This window comes from Scyliorhinus canicula, chromosome 16, assembly GCF_902713615.1.
Source record: "Scyliorhinus canicula chromosome 16, sScyCan1.1, whole genome shotgun sequence".
NCBI classification, from domain to species: domain Eukaryota; kingdom Metazoa; phylum Chordata; class Chondrichthyes; order Carcharhiniformes; family Scyliorhinidae; genus Scyliorhinus; species Scyliorhinus canicula.
The window spans coordinates 31772608-31781355 of record NC_052161.1 but is presented as its reverse complement, the minus strand read 5'-3'; positions in this window follow the sequence as shown (position 1 = coordinate 31781355).

Below are 8748 nucleotides of genomic sequence, written 5' to 3'. Positions count from 1 at the left end.
AGTGTCCACCAGCCCTGGCATTGTTGACCGCCCTGTCCTCGGCCTCTACGGTCACTTCCAGGGCATGCTCGTCGAAGGTGGTGAGGATTCTGGCACAACAATGCCAGTCTGGGCCCTCTCCTGGCGATTGTGGGAGAGCTTTTCCTGGGGAGACACAGCCACACACGTGGTTCACAGTAGTGGGAGGGAGGGGTGTGTGAAGGAAGGGCTGGGGGGCAGTTAAAGGGGGAGTTGGGGGAATCGCATGGAGAGTTGTTGTGTGGATGCTCCCGTGGGGGCAACAAGCTGTCGGGGGCGCAGGGGAGGCGTGGGGAGGGGAGGCATCTTCACTCGTACTGCCCAGTGTAGGCCATTGACTAATTTCCTGCACTAATTTCCTGCACTGGAGGCCAGTCTTCCTGGTCACAATCCCGGCGCTCACAGCCGCCACCACCTCGTCCCAGGCAGCACTGGCTGCCCTATGGCTGACGCTCCTGGACCCTCGGGTGAACAAGGCATCCCTCCTGGCTTGCCCAGGTCTGCATCCCCGAATCTTGGGGTTGGTCTCCTGGCACCATTGTTGCAAGCTGACTGAGCAAGTGCTGCTCGACCTTGTTAGCAGGGGGTTGGCGAGTGCAATCCCACCAAATCAGCTGGCGAGCCTTCATTTACGAATGCGATGAGCACGTGAGGCCTCGTGAAGTGGATCATTAACATTGAATAGTGTAACTGACCGGGTTTTGAGCACTTAGCTTCAATCACCATGAGGGAGATGAATAAATCAGGGTTGCAGCTGTTTATTGGAAGCTGTCAATCATTGCACACTGCTCGAAATGAATGAATGGCTTGAATGAAGAATCTGAGGGGTTTAAACACAAGTCACAGCTGTTCTCTTTCCAGGAATGGACACGTAATGCTTTCAGGTAAGTGTTACAACTGTAATTTCTGTCACTGCCCCAGTCTGGACGACTCTAGCTTCCAGATAGGTGTTTTTTTTCTGGAAGGTCTGTAGAGCTGTTCTTCTAGTTAGGACATCTCTCTGGGGCGGGGGTGGGTGGGGGGGGGGGGGGGGGGGGGTTCCTTTAGTTAGAGGGTCCTGGGGGGAGGTGAATCTCTCTATTAAAGGGGTCCCTGGGGAGGGGTATCCCAACTAAGGGAGTCCAGGGGGTCTCCCTATTAAGGGGGTCCCTCTAGTTAGGGGGTCTCCCGCTTTAGGGATTCTCTGTGGGGAGGGGGTCTATTGGGGAGGGATGGGCAGTTATTGCATGGTCGGGGTGGGTGGCCCTCGAATGGACTTTTGTAGCAACTCTTTTAAGGAGCTACCACCTTGGCCGACAGTGGGGGCCACCATGCCAGGTACACATCGGTTGTCACCAGTCGTGATCTGCACCCAAGTGATTTCCGGCCCGGAGGATCGTGAGGGCCAGGGGAATCTGGTGCCGGGCCCGCTAAGTGGATGTAGACCAATTTGCATGCATTAGTATCCTCCCCCTCGCACCTGGACGTGAACCCCAATCACAGTGGCAGCAGAGGGTCAGTGGTGGCGATTGGTTCGGCACCCGACACGAACCTCGATTTCGGCCGGACGCCCAATAGCAATCCACATTGCTGCCGTTGCTGGGCAGTGAATCCAACCCGTTTTGAGGGTTTCCACCTCAACCACCATTTCAGGCAGTGAGTGCCAGACTCCCTTCAACCTCTGGGTGAAAAGCGTTTTCCTCAAATGCCCTCTAAATACCTGCCTCTTACCTTAAATCTATGCCTCCAACTAAACGAAAAAGGTTTGTCCTATCTAGGACCCTCAAAAATTTGGTACACCTCAATCGGGTACCACCCCCTCCACATAGCCTTCTCTGTGTTGTGTTCGATGTCTAGCAAGGAATGTACCAAAATACTTGAGACTTGTCCAAACTATGATCTTTATTAAACCACATGCAGTAAGATAGCGACACAGAACAAGCTATCATGGAGTTTCTTTGTACTCCTCTGGAAGTACCCTTGGCACTACTGTCCACTTGTATGTCTTATAACCATCTGCCGATGAGCGGATGTATCCCCACTTACATTGGAGTGCCTTGTCACATGACCAGTCTTGAGACCACAAGGTATGTCTGTACTGCCACCTGCTGGTTGGCGGTTACAAACCAGCCATCTATGATATTGCTTAGAGACATATTACCACAACCCACTTCCTCAGAAAACATTAACATTTGATTACAACTTTATAAATTTGTGCTGTGTCTAACAATGTGAATAAGTTTAACTAGGGTGTCCATAAACATGATATGCCTGGCCAGTGTCTCTCTTTCACACCGGCCATTGTGCCTCCTTCACGGGATCATCTCTGTGATCATTAGGGCTTGTGCCAGCCTCTTCGAAAACTGGTTTACGTGCCTGCCTCTTATTTTGTCTCCTCTTTACTCTGTGCCTTTGGAAGGCATGCATCTGTGATTGCCACACTTGCATCGCCAGCTTCTTCCTTTTCCTCTTCTTGCCATGACGCTGTTTGCTGCTTCCCTTTGTTTCTGGTTGGTCAGTCATGACCTCATCTTCTCCTTGCTTACTTTTGTCAGTGGGATGAGTCTTCCAGTCTTCTCCTTATTTCTTTCTTATTTTTATTCTGACTATGAATTGACAGTCTTTTGTGTTTGTGTTTAGGCTTGGCACCCTCTGGTTGGGTGCTGGTCTTCACCCTGTGCTCGGAGGTCTGTGGAGTTTCAGATGGATCCTGAGGCGAAGGCGCTTCATCACTGGGTTGTGACCGCGCTCAGTTCTGCGGCTTCAACGGAATGTTCGAATGCCGTGCTTTCTGGTGCCTGGGCGGAGGTTAGAACTGCAGCAATAGAACTTCCGGTTGCGGCTATGCGGAGCTAAGCCGCACGTTCGGCAGCTCCCGCTAGAAACGGACTTTGGGTCTCTGTTCAGGGCCCCTCAGCGGCGCTTTATCGACGATTCCCGACGTGGGAATGGGGTCTGCAGTAGATCCCCAGGGTTCTATGGTCCGGACCAGGAGTGGGGCGAGCAGAAAAGCGGTGGCAGCGCCTCTGGAAAAACGGGGGAAGGAAAACAAAATGGCGGCCGGCGGAGCCCTCGAGGAGTGGAGGCAGTGGGCGCAGGAGCAGCAGGAGACTCTTCGGCGCTGCTTTCAGGAGCTTAAGGTGGAGCTGCTGGAGTCGCTGAAGGCTACCACTGGCAAGCTGCTGGAGACTCAGACAGCCCAGGGGGCCGCAATCCGGGAGCTGCAGCAGCAGGCCTCCGAAAGGGAGGATGAGGCCGCGGCCCTCGCGGGGAAAGTGGAGATGCACGAGGCGCTCCATAAAAAGTGGCAGGAGCGGATCGAGGAGATGGACAACCGGTCGAGGCGGAAAGATTTACGGATCCTGGGCCTCACGGAGGGGCTGGAGGGGTCGAACCTGGCGGCCTATGTGGTCGTTTTGTTGAACTCGCTGATGGGAGCTGGGTCCTTCCAGGGGCCCCTGGAGCTGGAGGGGGCCCACAGAATACTGGCCAGGAGGCCCAAGCCGAATGAGCCGCCGCGGGCGGTGCTGGTGCGGTTCCACCTGTTCTTTGACCGGGAGTGCGAGCTCCAGTGGGCCAAGAAGGAGCGGAACAGCAAGTGGGAGAACACGGTGGTGCGGATCTACCAGGACTGGAGTGCGGAGGTGGCTAAGCGGAGGGCCGGGTACAACCGGACAAAGGCAGTGCTCCACAGACAGAGTGTGAAGTTTGGCATGTTGCAGCCGGCGCGTCTGTGGGTCACCTACAAGGACCGTCACCATTACTTTGAGTCCCCGTAGGAGGCGTGGGCCTTTGTGCAGGCCGAGAAATTGGACTCAAACTGAGGGTCAGGGATGGGGGTTTTGTATGTAAATGTAACTGTGTCTATTTTTTTTGGAGAGGGGGTTCTCTGTTTCATGCAGGATGTGTGTTGGCTTTAGGGTGGGTGGGGCGATGTCTTTATGTCTTTTTGTATGGGTCTGGTGGACGGGTTCGGGCAGGGAGGTAAACTGGGAGTACGGGGAGCTGGTGGTGGGAACCGGCAATAGGAGTTGCCCCAGAGGAGGTGGGGTTGGGCAGGGCTTTCCTCTGGTTTCCCGCGCTGCGGGGTGATGGGGGCGGGGTCGGGGCTGAGAAGCACGGGCCTTTTCTGGCTTTTATTTTCCCGCGCAAGAGCGGGGGGGAGGAAGGAGGGCCTGCTGATGAGCACGGAGGAGGAGGAGTAGCCCCACGTGTGGAGGGGTCGGAGGTGTGGCGGGAGTCGTCGGGGTCAGCAGAAGTTAGCTGGCTCACGGGAGTGCTATGGAGGGGGGGGGGGCGCGGCCAGGAGGGGTCCTAGCCTGGGGGGTGAGGGGGGGTACCGGGTTGCTGCTGGAATGGCCAGGAAGGAGCTGGAGAATGCAGGGGGTGCTGGCCAGTGGCGGGCAGGGGATGGGTTATGGCTAGTCAGCAGGGGAGGGGGGCAGGGAGCCCTCTGATCCGGCTGATAACTTGGAATGTGAGGGGGCTGAACGGGCCGGTTAAGCAGGCCCGGCTGTTTACGCACTTGAAGGGGCTGAAGGCGGATGTGGCCATGCTCCAAGAGACGCACCTGAAGGTGGTGGACCAGGTTCGACTGAGGAAGGGATGGATGGGCCAAGTATTTCATTCAGGGCTGGATGAGAAGGATCGGGGGGTGGCGATCCTGGTGGGAAGAGGGTGTCGTTTGAGGCTGACAGTGGCGGGAGGTATGTGATGGTGAGTGGTAAGCTGCAGGGGGAGCGGGTGGTGCTGGTGAATGTTTACGCCCCAAACTGGGACGATGCGGGGTTTATGCGGCGCATGTTGGGCCGCATTCCGGATCTGGAGGCGGGGGGCCTGATCATGGGGGGGTCTTCAACACGGTGCTGGATCCTCCATTGAATCGATCGTTTTTCTCCCACGGCCGGATGGGTTTCCGGCCGAATTCTATAAAATGTATGCGGACCTGTTGGGCCCCCAGTTGGTTCGGACCTTTAACGAGGCAAGGGAGGGGGGGGGCTTTGCCCCCAACAATGTCACAGGCGCTGATTTCCTTGATCCTTAAGCGGGACAAGGACCCCCTGCAGTGTGGGTCATATAGGCCGATCTCGCTGCTAAATGTAGACACCAAGCTGTTGGCGAAGATCTTAGCTACAAGAATAGAGGATTGTGTGCCGGGGGTCATTCACGAAGACGGGGTTTGTAAAGGGAAGGCAGTTGAATACCAACATACGAAGGCTTCTGAATGTCATTATGATGCCGGCTGTGGAAGGGGAGGTGGAGATAGTAGTGGCATTAGACGCGGAGAAGGCCTTTAATAGGGTTGAGTGGGGGTATCTGTGGGAGGTGTTGGAAAGGTTTGGGTTTGGGGAGGGGTTTGTCCGCTGGGTGAGGCTGCTCTATGAGGCCCCGATGGCGAGTGTAGCCACGAATAGGAGGAGGTCGGAGTACTTTTGACTGCACCGGGGGACGGGACAGGGGTGTCCCCTGTCCCCCTTGCTCTTTGCGTTGGCAATTGAGCCCCTGGCCATGGTGTTGAGGCAGTCGGGGAACTGCAGGGGCCTGGTGCGGGGTGGAGAGGAGCATCGAGTGTCGCTTTATGCGGACAACCTGTTGCTGTATGTAGCTGACCCGGTGGGGGGAATGCCGGAGGTGATGAGGATTCTCAGCGAATTTGGGGGCTTTTCTGGGTATAAGCTCAACCTGGGTAAGAGCGAGCTGTTCGTTGTGCACTCAGGGGATCAGGAGGGGATTGGTAGGCTTCCACTGAAGCAGGCAGGGAGGAGCTTTAGGTACCTGGGAGTCCAGGTGGCTAGGAGCTGGGGGGCCCTGCACAAGCTTAACCTCACAAGGCTGGTGGAGCAAATGGAGGAGGAGTTCAAAAGGTGGGATATGTTACTGCTGTCGCTGGTGGGTAGGGTGCAGTCCGTCAAGATGACGGTGCTCCCGAGGTTTTTGTTCCTGTTCCAGTGCCTTCCCATCCTTCTCTCGAAGGCCTTTTTTTAGGAGGGTTAACAGGAGTATCACGGTATTTGTATGGGCGCATGGGTCTCCGAGGGTGAGAAGGGTGTTTTTGGAGCGGGGCAGGGATGGGGGGGCTGGCGCTGCCTAACCTCTGTGGGTACTATTGGGCTGCCAACGCAGCGATGGTGCGTAAGTGGGTAATGGACGGGGAAGAGGCAGCATGGAAGAGGATGGAGATGGCGTCCTGTGTGGATACGAGCCTGGAGGCGCTGGTAACGGCGCCGTTGCCGCTCCCTCCAACGAGGTATACCACGAGCCCGGTGGTGGCGGCTACCCTCAAAATTTGGGGGCAGTGGAGACGGCATAGGGGGGAGGTGGGGGGCTCGATGGAGTCCCCGATACGGGGGAACCACCGGTTTGTTCCAGGGAGCATCGATGGCGGGTTTCTGGGCTGGCACAGGGTAGGTATTAGGAGGTTGAGGGACCTGTTTGTAGATGGGACGTTCGCGAGCCTGGGTAAGTTAGAGGGGAAGTTTGGGCTCCTCCCGGGGAACATGTTTAGGTACATGCAGTTTAGGGAGTTTGCCAGGCGGCAGGTGGAGGGGTTCCCTCTGTTGCCTGCACGTGGGGTACGGGACAGGGTGCTCTCGGGGGTGTGGGTTGGAGGAGGGAGGATTTTGGACGTATACCACGTAATGCAGGAGGTAGACGAGGCCTCGGTGGAGGAGCTGAAGGGTAAATGGGAAGAGGAGCTGGGTGAGGAGATTGAGGAGGGGACGTGGGCGGATGCCCTGGTAAGGGTGAATTCCTCCTCTTCTTGTGCGAGTCTTAGCCTCATACAGTTCAAGGCTCATATGACCGGGTCGAGGATGAGCAGGTTCTTCGGGGGCAAAGACAGGTGTGCTAGGTGCTCGGGGAGCCCAGCGAGCCATGCCCATATGTTCTGGGCATGCCCAGCGCTGGGGGGCTTTTAGAAGGGGGTAGCAAGCACGGTGTCGAGGGTGGTAGGATCCAGTGTTGAGCCAGGCTGGGGACTCGCGATATTTGGGGTAGCAGCGGAGCCGGGAGTGCAGGAGGCAAAAGAGGCCGTTCTGGCCTTTGCATCCCTAGTAGCCCGGCATAGGATTTTGCTTCAGTGGAAGGATGCAAGGCCCCCAAGCGTGGAGGCTTGGATCAATGACATGGCGGGGTTCATCAAGTTGGAGAGGGTGAAATTCGCCCTGAGAGGGTCGGTGGAAGGGTTCATTAGGCGGTGGCAGCCTTTCCTAGACTTCCTGGCGGAAAGGTAGGGAAATAGGCCGGCAGCAGCAGCAACCCGGGCGGGGGGGGGGGTTTGGTTCGGTGGGAGGGAGAAATGTGTACATGGGTTTGTGGGATGTGGCGGGTGTTATCTCTTTCCTTTTTGTTGTTTGCTTTTTCTGTTTTTGTAGTTGCTTGGTTGTTGTTCTTTGGTTTTTACTATGGTTGTTTTGTTAATATTGTTTTGTTGTTTATATTTTGTGAAAATCTTAATAAACATTATTTTTTTAAAAAGAACTGCGGCAATAGGTGCCACTCCTTGGCTCGCTGGGGCATCGCTCAATTGCTCTTCTTCACTAGAGATTATGATACTCTCTGGTCGTGATGATCCAGGCGTTGGGTCATCTTGTTCGAGTTCAAGAATGTATGAGTGATCTGTTGAGCTACATAGCGAGATTGTCATCAGCTCCTCTGCTGTTTCACTTTCGGAGTTGTCAATCTCTTTCACGTCAGAGTTGCTATCATCGTAGCATGGTAGCATTGTGGTTAGCACAATCGCTTCACAGCTCCAGGGTCCCAGGTTCGATTCCGGCTTGGGTCACTGTCTGTGCAGAGTCTGCACATCCTCCGTGTGTGCGTGGGTTTCCTCCGGGTGCTCCGGTTTCCTCCCACAGTCCAAAGATGTGCAGGTTAGGTGGATTGGCCGTGATAAATTTCCCTTAGTGTCCAAAATTGCCCTTAGTGTTGGGTGGGGTTACTGGGTTATGGGGATAGGGTGGAGTTGTTGACCTTGGGTAGGGTGCTCTTTCCAAGAGCCGGTGCAGACTCGATGGGCTTAATGGCCTCCTTCTGCACTGTAAATTCTATGATTCTATGCACGTTCTCCCCGTGTCTGCGTGGGTTTCCTCCAGGTTCTCCGGTTTCCTCACACTTTCCAAAGATGTACAGGTGAGGTGGATTGGCCGTGATAAATTGCCCTTAGTGTCCAAAAAGGTTAGGTGGGGTTACGGGGATAGGTTGACGGCGTGGACTTAAGTAGGATGCTCTTTCCAAGGGCCGGTGCAGACTTGAATGGCCTCCTTCTGCACTGTAAATTCTATGATTCTATTCAGCATCGATGTCTTCCCATTCATCCTCAGTGTCCTCGATCGGCATCTGTCCTGCCATCGTTATCTTCAAATCTTCAGCACTCTTGGTACCATGCTGCATTCGGTGTTCAACGTCTAGCAAGGAATCTACCAAACGACTTGAGACTTGTCCAAACCAGGACCTTTATTGAATCACACGTGGTCAGATAGTGATCTTATACAGAGCAAGTTATCATGGAGTTTCTTTGTACTCCTCTGAAACTACCTGAGGCACGACTATCCACTTGGACGTCTTAAAATGTACTTCCGATAAGCGGATGTGCCCCCACTTATATTGGAGTGCCTTGTCACATGACCACCGTCAGATTGCAGTGTGTCCGTACCGCCTCCTGCTGGTTGGAGGTCGCACCACCAACCATCTATGACATTGCTTACAAACATATCACCACACATAGCCAGCCTCTCTTCATAATTGAAATGC